The sequence below is a fragment of the Mustela lutreola genome, chromosome 5 (genome assembly GCF_030435805.1).
Source record: "Mustela lutreola isolate mMusLut2 chromosome 5, mMusLut2.pri, whole genome shotgun sequence".
NCBI classification, from domain to species: Eukaryota; Metazoa; Chordata; class Mammalia; order Carnivora; family Mustelidae; genus Mustela; species Mustela lutreola.
The window spans coordinates 121,491,265-121,508,649 of NC_081294.1; the positions used below are offsets into that span (position 1 = coordinate 121,491,265).

Below are 17,385 nucleotides of genomic sequence, written 5' to 3' on the forward strand. Positions count from 1 at the left end.
CTTTTTTCTTTAAGAGCACTTTTAAAAAAAGAGATTAGCTTCACATGACATAAAATTCACCATTTTAAAGTATATACTTTTGTAGCCTTTAGTATATTCCCTATGTTTTGAATATACTAAACCTGCCATGAGCTAAGTCTAGAACATTTTCACTACTGCAGCAAGAACACTAGTGCCTATTACCAGTGAGTCTCAGTTCTCCTCCACCCCCCACCCCCTGGTGACCACTCTTCCGACCTTCTGTCTCCTATCTGCCTTTTCTGGACACTGCATAGAATTATAATCATATAATTTGTGGCTTTTTTGTGTCTGGCTTCTTTCATTTAACGTCATGTTTTCAAGTTTCATCCATGTTATAGCATGGGTCCATACTTTACTTTTCTCTATGACCCAATATTATTCCAATGTGTATATATACCGAATTTTGTTTATCTATTCATCAGCCAATAGACATTTGGATGGCTTCTACTTATTGACTATTGTGAATAATACTGCTATGAACCAGGGAACCTGGATGGCTCAGTGGATTATGCCTCTGCCTTCGGCTTAGGTCAGGATCTCAGGGTCCTGAGATCGAGCCCCCCATTGGGCTCTCTGCTCAGCAGGGAGCCTGCTTCCCTTCCTCTCTCTCTCTGCCTACTTGTGATCTCTGTCTGTCAAATAAAATAAATAAAATCTAAAAAAAATATTTTTCCGAACCTTTGTATACAAGTGAACATCGGTGAACACCTGTCCTCATTTTCTCAGGTATATATTTAGGAGTAGAATTTCTGGGTCATATGGTAATTCTGTGTTTAAAATATTGAGGAGCTGCTAAGACATTTTTCACAGAAGCTGCACCATTTAAAATCCCCACTAGCAGTGTATGAGTATTTCAATATCTCCACATTCTTGCAAATACTTGCTAATGCCTTTTTTTGTGTGTTACTATAGTCATCCTAGTGGGAAGTAAATAATATTATGGTTTTGCATTTCCTAAAGACAACTTAGATTTCTGTAGTGTGAGAAAGACGTATACATGCATTCTGTTGCATGTAGATATTCAGTTGTTCCTGGCCATTTGTTTAAAAAAAAAAAAAAAAAGACTTTCCCCATTGAATGTCCTTGTCACTCTTGCCAAAACCATTTGTCCATAAATGCATGGGTTTATTGCTGAACTCTCAGTCCTCTTGCATTGGTGTCTATTTCTGCCTGTATGCCAGTGCCGCATTGTCTGGATTACTGTAGATTTGTCAGTTGGACGTTGGGAAATGTGAGCCCTTCAACTGTGGTCTTTTTCAAGATTGTTTTGACTAGTCTGTATCCCTCGCAGTTGGAAATTTCAGAGGGATTGCATTGAACATGTAGATCAGTTTCAATAGTATTGCCCTAACAATAATAGTAAATCTTCCAATACATAAGCACAGGATATCTTTTCATTTATCTAGATCTTTAATTTCTTTTAGCAATGTTGTGTAGTTTTCAGTATATGGGCTTTGTAGTTCTTGGCATATTAAAATTTTTCTTCAGTGTTCCTTTTTCTTTTGATGCTATTGTAAATGGAATTGTTTTCTTGATTTTCAGAGGAAACATTTTCTCTTATGTAACATTTTCCCTGACCCTCATTTCTCCCAAGTGAGAACCAATAACTCGTCACTCAACCTTCTCTCTCCACCAGGCACAGACCTGTATTATTAACCCCCACCACAATATACCCCCAAACTCAAATCGATATAATGTCAATTCTCTTATTTGTAGGCAGAGACTGCATTCTATTTATCTTTTTTTGTACCTAAGATTTGTTTAAGGGCGCTCATACGATAGGGGCCCCATAAATTTTTATGGAACAGATAAAGGAAGACATAATTGCCACCACTCTTTTCAATACGCCTGAGAATATCAGTTAGGAATGCCAAGGAGAGGGCAGGTGGGGAATGAGGCCAGAGACACAGGTGGAGCAAAGACTAGAGCTGGTATTTCCCTCTCTACACAAAGAGGGGGTACACCAGGAGGATGATTCTGCCGATGTTGGAGGAAAATCGATAAGGGTTTGGACTGGGGAGATGGAGACCTAGAGAGTCCCAGCTGGAACTTGCTGCGGTATGGTTGTGAGCAAGTGAGTCTGAGGTAGGTAAATATATGCGGAAAAGGGAAAGATGTGAGAGGTGTTAAGACTTCAGAATTATTGGAACTTAGTGGCTGGTTAAATCTGAGGAAGAGGAGGAAATGCATGATAATATTTCAGTTTTGAGAGGCCAAGAGCATGGACAGAAGTAGCAAAGTCTGGGAACGGAGCTAGGAATGAACGTCTGATGTCTTCTCGGTAATCGTAGCGAAAGGCTCAACTTCACTCAGAAGCGTACTCTCTACTGATCTTGCTGGGAGAGAGCATCTGTCTTTCCTCTCTTCAGATCTATTCCTTTCCTTTTAATCACAGTCAGCGCACATCTCTTCTCTCATTTTCCAACCGTTTAGAATGACTCATGACTCCTCCCAATTCCCCCAAACAGTTTGGCAAAGGGGGAGAAATTACTTCTTTGTTTTCTTAATGTGTTTCTGAGTTCAGGCTAGCCTGGCAGTATCAATACCTTGAGCAAATCCAATATTATTCTGTGTATACTATGATTGTGTTAATCGACTCTATTATGCACTTAATCTTTTTAAGGACACAAAGCAATGTTTTGATATTGGAAGAAGGTACAAATTTCTTTAGCAAAGTATGCATATTCCATTTTGCTCTTTATTGTGATTTTAGATCAGTTTAACCTGTATCATAGGGACCAGAGAGAGTAGAAGGGGTTCACTTTTGTGTTCTTTTATTCATTGACCTGAGTACATTGTCTAATTTTCATGAAATTCAGTGTCTACAGTAAAGGGTTGTTATGAAGATTATGTGAAATTATGAACTTAAAGTCCCTGCTGAATAGATGTTCAACATATTACTTCTCCTCCTCTTCTCTCTTTTTTAGTATATGGCATGTTTTTCACACATAAATTTCAGGTAAACGGAGTCGAGCAGAATAGACTCTTCTCTTGAAAGAGGGGAACAGAGATCCAGGATTGGGGAGAATGTAAGCAACCTCATTTCCTGAGTGTCAAGGGCACCTCTCTTCTAAATCCCATCAATAAAAAGCATGCCGTAGTGCTCCCTTTGAAATGAAATATGTTGTGCCCCACATAGTTTGTACTTTCGACCAACATCTAATATATTCCAGCAGGTCAACAGTTTTTAATCTATTTGAGATCTTAAGCCTATCAGAACACAAGGGTGGAAAGAAGCCCACAAAGTTACGGGTGATTAAAAACAAGCAACTATGGGTATTCTGACTGTTCAACAATATGGGGGATTCAGAAAAGCATTAGGCCGGGTTTCTCTACTTGAAGAACTCACAGTCTAGTGGAAGGGTAGATATTACGTAATGCCAAAGAATCACAGGGTGATTCAGCACTGAACCTGTGATTCAAGACTTTGAGTATCCTGGAAATGCTGACAAGAGGATGGTCTTCAGAGTCTCTATGATTAGAGCGAGACCTGGTGTATTGAGTAAGCTCTGACACAGTAGAGGGTAGAATTCTTACATCAAAGAGCATGCCAGGCAAGAAAGAGCCGGGTGAGCAGACAATGTACCTAGAAATAGGACTTGACATATGACAGGGTGAGGATGTTTAAAACTTCTTGACCTGAGGGAACCATTGTAGAGGGGTGTTCTGGGGAAATAAGGAGAAATAATAAAAGGTACAAGCAAATTACATGGAGTTTTCTTTTCTCTTTGTTTCCAAATCCAAAATTTGAGGGAGAGAGATGAGGAATACATGTTGCTAGGCACACATCGAAGGCAAACCTAGATGCAGTCGCTCTCGGAACTGACTGGGAATTGGGGATCATATAGAGAAACAAGAGGGTGGGCAGGATTTTGAATCAAGCTCTCTGGTCTGAGGCAGGATAAGGCACAAACCATCCTAGACTGATTTAAAGCTATATTTTTAAAGTTTCTAGATATAAAGTCTCTAGTCTCCTTGGTAGCTTTTCAATTCCAAGCCAACCTTCACATCAGTGCAATGAAGTATCTCTCATTGTGACTTAAGTCCCAAGCATTTGTTGTTTCCTAGTGGGTATCAGGAACAGATGCTCACCACCAATTTACTAGCTACTCCAAGACTAGGCTACTGCCATTCAGATGTCTCTGTCAAACATTAAACAACCCTCTCCTGTGCTTAGCTAGAAAATTCTTTCTGCTTCAGGTTATTTTAAAGATTCTGCAGCGTGGCTCATAATAAATACATTTAGATGGCTTAATTCCCTCTACTTTTCTCTATCAGCAACCCATCTCCCTCCTCGTTCCTAACACTGCTGTTTCTTTCAATAACTAACATTTACTCTTAGAAATGTTCATTTCCATTTGGCCCAGGTATATAGCCATCTGGCAGGAGCAGGAGTTTTAAACAGGTGTAGATTCCGAGCTTGATGTCCCTGTGACTCAGGTTTCCTTATCTGCTGAAGGATAATAATAGTACTAGCTTTGCTGGGTTTGCTGTGTAGAAATTATGGAAAGCACACGCCCCTGAGATTGATGCAAAGTAAGCATTCTATAATAGTTATTACTCACTATTTCAAGTCTCACCCCATCATAAGTAAGGCCTGTGACTGTTTTCTCATCTGATCATGAGTATGGGACCCGTCTTACAGGTTGGTGTAAAAGTGAATAAAATACAGTGGCACTCAATGAATGGCATTATTAATAACAAGAAAAATCAGGTACTCACAACTTGCCTAATCGTACATTGTACTGAAGGAATTGATTCTGAATTTAGGCTCAAAAACCTATTTAAAGACAGGCATTTCCCATTTTTCTCTAAAACTTTCTTTAATTCCTCAGTATGCCCAGCAGTTTGTTTGGCAAGAATTAAAAAAAAAAAAAAAATTCTTCAGATACCTTTAGATTATTGCTACTGACCCCCTAACTAATATTTAGATACTTAGATACTTTGTTGGATTCAGGATGATGGAAATGAAAGCAGAGCTAAGAGAAGAGAAAAATAGTGACGAGAAATGTTGAACGAATGAAAGACAGGTTAGCATTTTGGAAATGTTTTCAAATGTAAATTTACAAGGAAGAGTTTTATGTACAAGCTTGAGTCAGTGGTGGTTGTAGCCCCAGGAAGAAGGAGTCAGTACGGCTGCCGGCATCCCCATAAGCTATCTGCACAAGTGTGGGGGATGATGAGTTCTCCCCTCTGGAGCAGCCATGCCCAACCACAGGTCCCTCTCGGAAGGCTCAGTTTCAGCAGCATCTTGGGAGGAGCCAGTACCGGAAGAGATCAGAATCCTCCTCTTGGTTTCCCTATCAGTTGCCTCTCTCTGTGTACAAGGTTGGAGCTGTGAATATGAAGGTGTCAGAGGCTCAGACCAGAGTGGCACTAGGATAGGAAATAGTAATTCTGAGGCAGTGGGCACATTTTCCCTCTTGATTCTTTCTATTCTTTCTAAAAATTTTTAAACGTGATGTATATGGAATGCACTTATTTCTTTTTCCTTTTCAATGCTGAAAGGCTGCTCAAATGCTAACAAAAAGAATCACGGGAGGCACACCTGGATGGCTCAGTCAGTTAAGTGTCTGGCTCTTGATTTCTGCCCAGGTCATGAGCTCAGGGTCCTGGGATTGAGCTCCACGATGGGCTCCACACTGGGTGTGGAGCCTGCTTAAGATTCTCTCTCTCCTTTGGGGTGCCTGGGGGGCTCAGCGGGTTAAGCCTCTGCCTTCCGCTCTGGTCATGATCTCAGGGTTCTGGGATCAAGCCCTGCATTGGGCTCTTTGCTCAGCAGGGAGCCTGCTCCCCCCGCCACCCCACCTGTCTCTCTGCCTACTTGTGATCTCTCTCCTCTGTCAAATAAATAAATAAAATCTTTAAAAAGATTTTTTTTAATTAAAAAAAAATTCTCTCTCTCCTTCTTACCCTGCCCCTCCCCTCACCCCCACTCATGCTCTCTCTCGAAAATAGATAGATAGATAGATACAAATAATAATCCTAGGGAATGTTTTAAATAGAAAGAAATTTTAGTTTCATATTACACTAAAAAAGTTCAATGTGAAATCATTTCTATCTAAAATCTGAAACTTCAAGAAATTCAGATTTTTTTTTATTATTTCATCAATGCCTAAGTTTAAAACTACCACCAAAATTGGGTATGAGTAATGATCACCTCTTGACCAATGAGGTATATTTTAAATTATTTATTTTTTAAATATGCCATTCATTTACATATTAAAGATTCAAGAAAGGTAAAAAAAAATGCAGCAAAAACTCTTCCTCTGATGCTGTCCTCCAGCCATCTGTTCCTCCTCCAAAAGACAACTAATGAGAGTGGTTTCCTGTGCATCTTCCATAGGTATCCAATACATATTCAAGCATGTACATTTCTTTTTTGCCCCCTGTTAGCCAAATACCATTTTTTCATAGTTCTCTGTATTTTGCTTTTTATTGAATATATCATGAAAAGCATTACGTGGTAAAACAGAAAGAGCATCCTCATTCTTTCTTATGATTGTATGCAGCAAAATTTATTTCATGACTGCCTTACTGAGAGAAATTTAGGTTGTTTCCAAAATGTTCTTATTAAAAGCAATACTTCAATTGAAAAAAATGGCCTTGATCATAGACCATTTTGTATATGTGAAATATGCCTGTCATATACATTTCTAGATGTTTTTGCTGGGCCAAAAGGTAGGTACATTTGCAATTTTGATAGCTATTGATGATTATTTGATTGTCTGTTTTTCCACCTTCTCATCAATTACAATTCATAATATATAATTCAGAAACTTTACCAGTTCTGAGAGGTTGAAAAACAGTAATGAGGCATAAATTGAATTTGCATTTCTCATGTTGTAACTGCAAAGGAGCCATCTTTTCACTTGTTAGAAATTACTCCTATTATTTTTTAATAAACTCTCAGTTAATGAGTGTCAAATGCAAAATCACAAAAAAAACCCACAAAATTACAGCGCAGTTGATTAAAGTAAATAAATGCCTTTTCTCTTCCCAATATAAAGATGAGCATCTTTCTTTATGCAAATGATGTACTTTTGCAGAAGTGAACAAAGTAATCTTTAAAAGAAGCTGGAAACAGGGGTGCCTGGGTGGCTCAGTGGGTTAAAGCCTCTACCTTCCGCTCAGGTCATGGTCCTGGGGTCCTGGGATCAAGCCCCAATTGGGCTCTCTGCTCAGTGGAGAGCTGTTTCCCTCTTTCTCTGCCTACCTCTCCGCCTACTTGTGATCTCTGTCTCTGTCAAATAAATAAATAAAATCTTTAAAAAAAAATAAATGAAGCTGAATACAAATACATAAATAAATACATAAACACATAAATTAAATAAATAAATAAATAAAACAAAACAAGCTGATTGCTTGGCCACTTCTGTCTTAGGTCAATCCAACATCAGTTGTGGTAAGACAAATGTAGTCTTAATACTGTATTTACTGTGTGCCAAATGCAAACATAGGCATTTTACTTTTCTTTTCTCAGTTAATCTTCAGTTAATCTCAGTTACTAATCATATAAGGTAAGCTCCATTTCACAAATGATAAACTGAGGCACAGGAAGTCCAGGGAGCTTGCCTAAGTCGACTCAGCTAATACATTCACATGGCTACTCAGGGATTTTTTGAACCCCAGAGTGTCATATATAACCACAAATTTATATTACCTTTCTGGAACATGGCTTTCCAACATTCCAGTGTTCCATTTTGAATAATCCCAGTCCATGAGTGAATGAATTCAGCTTCTTGGGACACATGTTGCAAATAACTTACCTGGGTGAACTATGGAGGATCAATAACCAGAGGAATTTTAGGAATGTAAAGTAACATTCGACAGATGAAGACTGGCCTGGCTTTATGAACCTTTAAGAGTTAGGCCAAATGTATCTCCCCAGGATAACTTTAAAAATAAACCCAATAGGACTGCCTGGCTGGCTCAGTCAATGGAGCATGAGACACTCAATCTCTGGGTTGTGAGTTCAAGCCCCATGTTGGGTATAGAGATTACTTAAAAAAAATAAATCTTTTAAAAACATTTTTAAATAAACCCAATAAAAGAAAGAGTTTTATTCTCATTTAAATATAAAACATTTTTATAAGTAACTAGTCAACATTCTTTTTGATAAAATACACCTTGCCATGTGAAAAAATGTTGCTATTTAAGCAAAATATTATAATGTAAGAAATATATAATATTCTGTTCATCTAAGTAAATTTAAGGATTTAAAGATTGGCCTCATATATAGGATTCACAGCTTGAGGAAAAGTGTAACTTGGACTTGGAGAAAAACGTCTGAACCCCTGAGCCACCCTATTTTTTAATAAAATTTTAATAAGAATTTTGGAAAAGCTTCCTCTCTGGGAGAACCACTAGAAAATTCCATTTTCTATGAGTGGATGAAGTCTCAGGCAGGGCAAAAGGCTTGGCAAAGGAGAGGTAGGACTCCCTCTCTGGGTATTTTGTGCTTACAAAATGCACAGCTGTAAGCAGTGGCCTTCCTGGGCCTTTCAGCCTTAACTACTTCTCTTTCTTGGAAAAGCCTTTGACTCCCTTCAGAAGACCCTTGAGATCTTCCTAACTACCTTGGGTATTTTATGCCAGAGAGTACCAGGTTGGGGTTATGCAAGAAAGCTTAAGTTTCTTCCTTCCTGTATCTTCTGATCAGTGAACTCAAACCACTCTCTTCTGGTATACCCAAAAAAGAACACAATAAACACAATAAGAACACAATCTGCCAACAGGAACCTATTCATGGCCATTATCAACAGTGCTAAGGATACTTTCACCTTCCATGGGCCACTTGTACTCAGGGGGCTCAATATTTTATAGCCGCTCCATCTAATTCCAAGAGTTTCTTTCCAAATAAAGCATACATAAGTTTGCAGACAAAACTTTTACCACAGCAGCATTTTTTAATCCCTTTGTTTCATCTCCTTCTCTCTACTATACCATTTACAGGAATTATTACCAAAAAGCCACAGCCTGCCACTGGACACACTGGGCCTGGGGGGTGGCTTGTGTTATCTTGGAAGCCTTTTCATCCTTTTGGTTTCCAATCCACATCTTGGCTCTTGGTCCTGCTTCGTGTCCAGCATCAAGAGATCAATACTAACATTATATGACTCCTATTTCTGGACCTACTCATCGTACTTACCGGGGAAAGATGAAAATCACTCTAAGTCATGAGGGTATAGGCAAAGTGAAGGATTTACCATGAAGCTTCTGAACCCACACTTGTGATCAAAGTGCTTACACACTAGGATCTATCCCTAAAATGATAGAGGCCACAGTGACTTCTTCTGTACTCTGTGTAATAGAGAATTAAAATCTCAACCAAACACTCATCCATTTTTCTTAAAAGTTTATTTATTTATATGGCAGAGAGATAGAGAGCATAAGTAGGCAGAGGGAGAGGGAGAACCAGGCTTCCCGCTGAGCAGGGAGCCGGATACGGGGCCCAATCCCCGATCCTGGGATCCTGACCTGAGCCAAAGGCAGCCGCTTAACCCCCTGAGGCACCCAGGTGCCCCTCATCCGTGTTTTTAAGGACATATGAAACCATATTTGAGAAGAGTTCCTCTTTCTTGGAGTTTCCTCTGTAGCCCACCTTTTTGGGTTGGTGGCGTTGTTTTCATCTGTGAGCAAGCACGTACCAGGAGCCAAAATTCTTACAGAGGTATGCTATCTTTGCTGCCAGACATTTGCTATCTACTGCTTAGGGATCCTTTTTTGGTCAGTAAAGCACAGTAGTTGCCCTTACAGCATTCTGCAGACAGATTAGTCTTGATATGATTGCTATTCAGGCCCTATTAATAGATATGAGGTTAATCATTTAAAGGACTTAAGTGCTATTGTTATACAAAGTTATGGCACCAGACAGAAATGCATTAGAAGCATTTTAGCTCCACTGACATATACTAGAATTATTTTCTATTTATCAAGTTTCAGCTCAAGATACGGTGATAGATACATTTCTAAATCTCCTGTATAGTCACGTTTACTACATTGCTTCTTTGATGCTTAAAACAAACATACAGAGATACACATTTATGGAGAGAACTACACATAGGGAAATAAACATATAGAGATAATTGTACTGTTGTCCGTGTGTGTATATGTATACACACACACACACGCATATGTATGTATCTTCATATATAGAGAGACAAAGAGGAAAAAAGAACCAAAATTTGACAGTGGCTAATACAGGATTATGGAAGTTTCTTTAAATTTGGGTCTATTTTCCAAATGTTCAACAATAAAACTATATTGTTTTCATAACAAAAAGAATTTTTAAAAAGAATTAGGTAACTTTGGAAAACAGAATTTTGACTAGAGACTGTAAGAATAAAGACAAAGGGAACTTCACATAAACACTGTACTGTTAGTAAAGTTGTTTCTCATGGGAGTAAAGACTAAGAATTCTGAAACTACTGTATGCATAAGCTGGAATTGAACAAATACACAGTAGCAGAAGATGGGATCCGGTTTTTTCACCTTTGGAGTGGAAAATTACAGATAAGCTAGGAAGAAGTCTAAAATGAACCTTGTGGTATGCATATAGCTGGAGACATGTGTATAAACTCATGTTGAGCTTAACATACAGATGAATGGATTTAGTAATAATTATAGATCTGTGTGTAAACATGGGTTTATACATATATTTCCCAGCTCTATCCTTTGAGCTCTGTCCTAGAAGCAATGATACCCCAGTATCAGCAATCAAACCCAGCACCTAAATCTTGGTTTCTAATAGAATTTTCCAATAAAAGGAATCAGAAGTCCTTGAAGAAATGAATAATTCTACTGTTGGGACAAGGTATATATAAGATGAGTCCGGACCATTTCACAGTGCCAGAAAGTAAGTGAGTGTTCAGAAACAAGATGACGGAAACATGTTGAAGGGAAGCAGGAACTCACCTAGAAGAACTCCCAATGGCCAAAGCCGGAAAAATCAGAGCAACAAAATAAATAATGCAGTCGTAGATTATAACCCAAAATATAAAATAAAAATCTGTAGTGCCATACTGATATATGATTGGATAAGTAAATAAAAGAGAAAAGACATGTAACCCAAACAAAAGAACCCCAGCTAATTTATATAGATACTTCCTCCTCAAGGAGGTAGAACTTAACCCTTCATCCCTTTGAGTGTGGGCTGTGTCTAGAGGCTTACTTTAAAAGCATATGGAAAAGTATAAGAAAGTAACTTCACAACAGGGGAACCTGGCCCTGCAAGGGCCAGATGAGTAAGATTAACATCTTCAGTGATAAATCATGTTGACAGGATATGTTCTTGATATGATGTTCTAAGGAAGACCCTTCACCTCTGTGGTCCTTCCTCTCCAAAATCCATAACCCTCACATTAGAAAAACATCATCACACAAACCCAAAGTGAGGGAGATTCTATTAAGTATCTGAGCAGTATTCCTTAAAAGCATCAAGGTCATCAGAAGTAAGAAAAGTCTAAGAGGCTGTCACAGTACAGAGGAGCCTAATGAGACATGACGACCACATGCAGTGTGGTATCCTGGATGGGATCCTGGAACAGAAGAAGGACATCAAAGGAGAACTCAACTGAAACAAGAATATAGGATGGAGTTCAGTTAAGAGCGACACATCAGTGTTGGTTCCTTAGGTGTGAAGGATGTCCCACGACAATATATATACTATGTGGACAGTAGGGGAACCTAGAGCAGACTTCTAAGAATTCTCTATATTAGATTTGCAAAATTTGTATAAATTTGAAACTATTCTAGAATTTAGAATTGATTTTTAAAAAAAGAATTAGAAGTGTATTTTTATATAAATACATACTTGAGGGGCGCCTGGGTAGCTCAGTGGGTCAAAGCCTCTGCCTTCGGTTCTTGTCATGATCCCAGGGTCCTGGGATCGAGCCCGCATCGGGCTCTCTGCTCACCAGGGAGTCTTCTTCCTCCTCTCTCTCTGCCTGCCTCTCTGCCTACTTGTTGTGATCACTGTCTGTCAAATAAAAAAAAAAATCTTAAAAAAAAATACATACTTGAATCAGAATTCCTATAGAGAAGGTAAAGAACAGAATCAAGTAAACACCAAGGTGAATATCATTTTCGTATTTTGGCAATACAGCATAGTGGATAAAGCATTCAAGCTTAGGTCCCCACAGCTGGGTTCAAATCCCAGCTCTCTCACTTATTGACTATGTAACCTTAAGTGAGTTATTCAATCACCCCGAAACCCGGTTCCCTTATGTGTTACCTATGGATAATAAAACTGAATATGCACTTCTCAGGGTTATTCTCATATATGAAAGCATTAAGCATAGTGTCTCCTGTATGATAAGTGTGCTGGCTACAATTATTATATTGCATTTAAACATTTTAAAATTAATTTTGATTCTTTAAGAGAGCGGAGGGGGAGAGGCAATGGGAGAGGGAGAGAGAGAATCTCAAGCAGGCTCCACATCCAGCATGGAGCCCCATGCAGGCCTTAATCTCAGGACCCCAAGATGTTGAAATCAGGGGTCAGATACTTAACCGACTGAGCCACCCAAGCACCGTTATTATATTGCATTTAAATGCAATTATTATAGTGTATTTATTATTACTATTGATTCAAAAATATTTAAACTCTCAGGGCTCCTGTCTGGCTCAGTTGGTGGAGCATGTGACACTTCATCTCAAGGTTGTGAGTTCAAGCCCCATGTTAGGTGTAGATATTATTTTAAAAAATTTAAAAAAAAAAGAACACTTTTTTTAAACAAACAAAAAACACTTTTTTAAAACCCCAGAATATCTACCAGAATATTACTTTTAAAAAATTAAAAAAAAAAACACTTTTTTTAACCCCCAGAATTTCCACAGGGAAAAACCATTCTTGGCTGGATCTTACTCCTTATCTAGTTGATGAATGTCTTAGAGCTGCTCCCATTCAGCCAGCATTCCAGACATTGACCAGACCAGAGTGTGCTCCGGAGCTGAGCAGGATTCTAGGAAAGCCCTGATCCAGACCCACCTCTCTGACTGCGTGGGAAGCCAGAATTCGCCTGGAAGTGCTCATTCCCAGGAATGGGTGCTTTCCCCATTTCCTTAGGAAGTCTGAATGTAATTGAAGTATTTGTTTCAATGTGTGGTTGTGCTGGGAGAAAGGCTGGTTATTTGAAACAAGTCTAGCTTTTGCTAGGGAACACAGGAAACAAGTTTGGGATGACATATTCCTGGTAGTAAATACATCAGACCCAATATCCTTTAGTTGTTCTCATCCTAGGATCCTGACGTTCCTTATGTTGCATCGGTCCCGAATGTGACACAGGAAGCTGAGTCATACAATCTAATATTGTGCCCGGCAAGTGTATCTCTGAAAATCAAGTTATACCGTGAAGTCTTAGCAACCCAAGTCTCTGCACAGCAGACTGTTCACTTCAAATGCTTAACACAGCATTAATCCTTCTAATGGGTTGTTTCTGACTGGAATTTACCAAGACAAAGTGGCTTCTTCTATATCACAAGAACGTACTAATGTTTTTGTGATACAGAAGATTTTCCAACGATCTTATCCTTTCCGTATATGCCACCCAGCCCCCCCACTCAGAAAGCAGTCATCTGAATTGTCCTCAGGCTCTACCCTCATCTCTTCTCTCCGCACGTCTGTCACCTATTAATAACTGTCTCTGGTAGCATATCTGGAAGGTATTTCGACTCCGCTGAGATGCTGAGAAGCCGTATTTCTTCACTACAGAGAAAAAGAAACCACAACTGGTCATTGCCATGACTCACGCAGACTTCTAGCACCACACCCGAACAGCGCGATAGGACTCAAAACGTGGTCAGGGTTAACCAAGCAAGTAAAAGCCATCACACAGAGCATGATTTTGTGTATCAACATGTACCTAATGCCGACTCTCTTTGGTCACCTTTTGTGATCTACTTGTTACAGATCATTTCACATTACATAGTTAATGGTGTTGGGCCTAGTTCTGTTTTTGTTTCTTTCTCTACATGTCTGCTGTTTCAGGCTCAGATTGGCACAGGAGCACGATGTACTCTTTCTGAGACACTCTTGCATGGCCTGCGAGCTCATCAAATGTCCAGATTTACTTTCCTTTTGTTGAGAAAGAGTATCACTTTGGCTATAATATTCAAAGTTATTTGGGGGCACTTGCATAATCCTGATTTTTTGATCCACTAATTTCTGGAGAGGGGAGAGTTGAGAGCTCACACCAAGGACCATTTGGAACATTCTCCCAACCCATTCCAGTTCTTCTTCTCCTCTGGAACAGAATCCCAGGGGCCAGCAGGGCTCCATGACTTAGCCCCTTCCTCCTGCTCCACAGTTGACTGGACCAAAGGTAGACCTGACCTGAACTGACGCAAATGGGTTTGCCTTCCTCAATGGGAGGTGAGGACCAGATAAAGAAATTAAGAGGGAGATAGATTAAAACTTCCTAAGTGGCACAGCTGTGACATGGAGCATGCAGACGAAGGATTCACTGTGGGAACTGACACTGCAGGAAGCCAGCCTACAGAGAGGGTTGGGGCAGGCCCACGAGGGAAGTGGAGAGGTGAGACCGAGATGGAGGAAGGCCGGCTTGCTTGCAGCCCTCTAGCAATGAGTTGCCCTCTCCAGTGAGGTCCAGCTGCATTCAGCCCTAGTTCTTGGAGGTCCCTATATCCTTGGAACTGACATCCCTTCTTTCTGTTTTACCTAGAACAGTGGGCTTTTTCTCTTGCTTAACAACATAAGAGTCTTCAAAAATTCAGAGCATAACTAGAAAACACCTCCTCTCACTACCACACATCACTTTCACCAATTCTCCTAATGGGGAAAGGCATCTCCATTTGGCTGTGGGCTACCAGTCAAATCCTTTCCCCCTGTTGGTGTTCAGAGGAGGGGAAGAAAAGTTGTCCTAAACCTTCCCTTTGCCTGCCTGTCTTCTCTCAGCCTTATGCACCCATCTCCACAGGAAGCCACTGTTTCCCCCACAAGAGGTCTTCCCGCGCCCACCATGCATGAACCATGCATGGTTCTCCGTTCCTAGTAGTTTTGCCCATTGTCGTTCTTGCTGTAAGGTCTCATCCCCTTAATATCTAAATCCTGCACACTCTCCTGGGACCAGCAAAACCCCACATACTGTGAGAACTGGCCAATCACTTCCCCACATTTTTCTCTTCCTTTTCCAATCTCTTTGAAATATTTCTACTACATATTTACTGTCCTTGAAACATGTTCAAGATGCTAGTTGTGTGGAAAATGTGTTTTCAAAATAACATGTACATTACAGAGCTCCCTATAGAGCTGTATATCAATAACTTAACTGTGTGTTCAGATTGGGGAGTAATTTTATCTCAGTTTTATTTTCCTGGTTTATGTTTTCTTAGCTTTTTTTTTTTTTTAGATTTTATTTATTTATTTGACAGACAGAGATCACAAGTAGGCAGAGAGGCAGGCAGAGAGAGAGAAAGAAGCAGGCTACCCGCTGAGTGGAGAGCCCAATGGCGGGCTCTATCCCAGGACCCTGGGATCATGATCTGAGCCGAAGGCAGAGGCTTTAACACACTGAACCACCCAGGCGCCCCTGTTTTCTTAGTTATTTTTATAATAAACACAAGACATAAAATAAAAATAATATGAGGAAAAGTCTAGGCTCCTTGATCTGGCTTTTGGGGACTTCCATAATTTGAGTCCTCTTGAATCATTCTCATTTACTGATGTTAGCTTCCATTTTCAAATACATTACAACATACTTGAAAACTCAGGTCCTACTTTCTTATTTTTTCTTACTCTTCATTTTTCTTGTCCCTCAATTCTGATATAACAATAAGTTATTGATTAACTTATTCTTGATAACATCGGGGTAAAGTTGTACAAAAGCTTATACTATGTATAACTGTGTACACTCCTTTTTTTTTTTTAAGATTTTATTTATTTATTTGACAGAGAGAGACACAGCGAGAAAGGGAACACAAGCAGGGGGAACGGGAGAGGAAGAAGCGGACTTCGAGCCCGCAGAGCAGGGAGCCCAATGCGGGGCTCGATCCGAGGACTCTGGGATCATGACCTGAGCCGTAAGCAGACTCTTAACTTTGCCACCCAGGGGCCCCCAACTGTGTGCACTCTTTTTTTTTTTTTTTAAATTAAATTTATTTATTTTCAGCATAACAGTATTCATTATTTTTTCACCACACCCAGTGCTCCATGCAATCCGTGCCCTCTATAATACCCACCACCTGGTACCCCGACCTCCCACCCCCCACCACTTCAAACCCCTCAAATTGTTTTTCAGAGTCCATAGTCTCTCATGGTTCACCTCCCCTTCCAATTTCCCCTAACTCCCTTCTCCTCTCTAACTCCCCATATCCTCCATGCTATTTGTTATGCTCCACAAATAAGTGAAACCAGATGATAATTGACTCTCTTTGCTTGACTTATTTCACTCAGCATAATCTCTTCCAGTCCCGTCCATGTTGCTACAAAAGTTGGGTATTCATCCTTTCTGATGGAAAGTGTATATGGACCACATCTTCCTTATCCATTCGTCTGTTGAAGGACATCTTGGTTCTTTCCATAGTTTGGCGACTGTGGCCATTGGTGCTATAAACATTGGGGTAAAGATGGCCCTTCTTTTCACGACATCTGTATCTTTGGGGTAAATACCCAGGAGTGCAATTGCAGGGTCATAGGGAAGTTCTATTTTTAATTTCTTGAGGAATCTCCACACTGTTCTCCAAATAGGCTGCACCAACTTGCATTCCCACCAACAGTGTAAGAGGGTTCCCCTTTCTCCACATCCCGTCCAACACATGTTGTTTCCTGTCTTGTTAATTTTGGCCATTCTAAATGGTGTAAGTGTGTCTGTTCATATCTTCTGCCCATTTTTTGATATGAGTGCCTGTTTTGTGTGTGTTGAGTTTGAGGAGTTAATTATAGATCCTGGATATCAACCTTTTGTCTGTACTGTCATTTGCAAATATCTTCTCCCATTCCGTGGGTTGCCTCTTTGTTTTTTTGACTGGTTTCCTTTGCTGTGCAGAAGCTTTTCATTTTGATGAAGTCCCAAAAGTTTATTTTTGCTTTTGTTTCCTTTGCCTTTGGAGACATATCTTGAAAGAAGTTGCTGTGGCTGATATCAAAGAGATTACTGCCTATGTTCTCCTCTAGGATTCTGATGGATTCCTGTCTCACATTGAGGTCTTTTATCCATGAGTTTATCTTTGTGTATGGTGTAAGAGAATGGTCGAGTTTCATTCCTCTACATATAGCTGTCCAGTTTTCCCAGCACCATTTATTGAAGAGACTGTCTTTTTTCCACTGTATATTTTTTCCTGTTTTGTCGAAGATTAATTGACCATAGAGTTGAGCGTCCATATCTGGGCTCTCTACTCTGTTCC

General features: G+C 39.8%; 1 long non-coding RNA gene across 2 annotated transcripts in view; it reads right to left on the reverse strand.

Annotated features, from left to right (window-relative positions):
- The window catches only part of LOC131832485 (uncharacterized), a 42,059-nt gene that overhangs the window by 13,390 nt on the left and 11,284 nt on the right, over positions 1–17,385 (reverse strand). For both annotated transcript variants that reach the window (XR_009354071.1, XR_009354070.1), the window contains exon 2: positions 11,837–12,001. This is a non-coding gene — a long non-coding RNA (uncharacterized LOC131832485). The remainder of the gene's footprint in view (positions 1–11,836; positions 12,002–17,385) is intronic.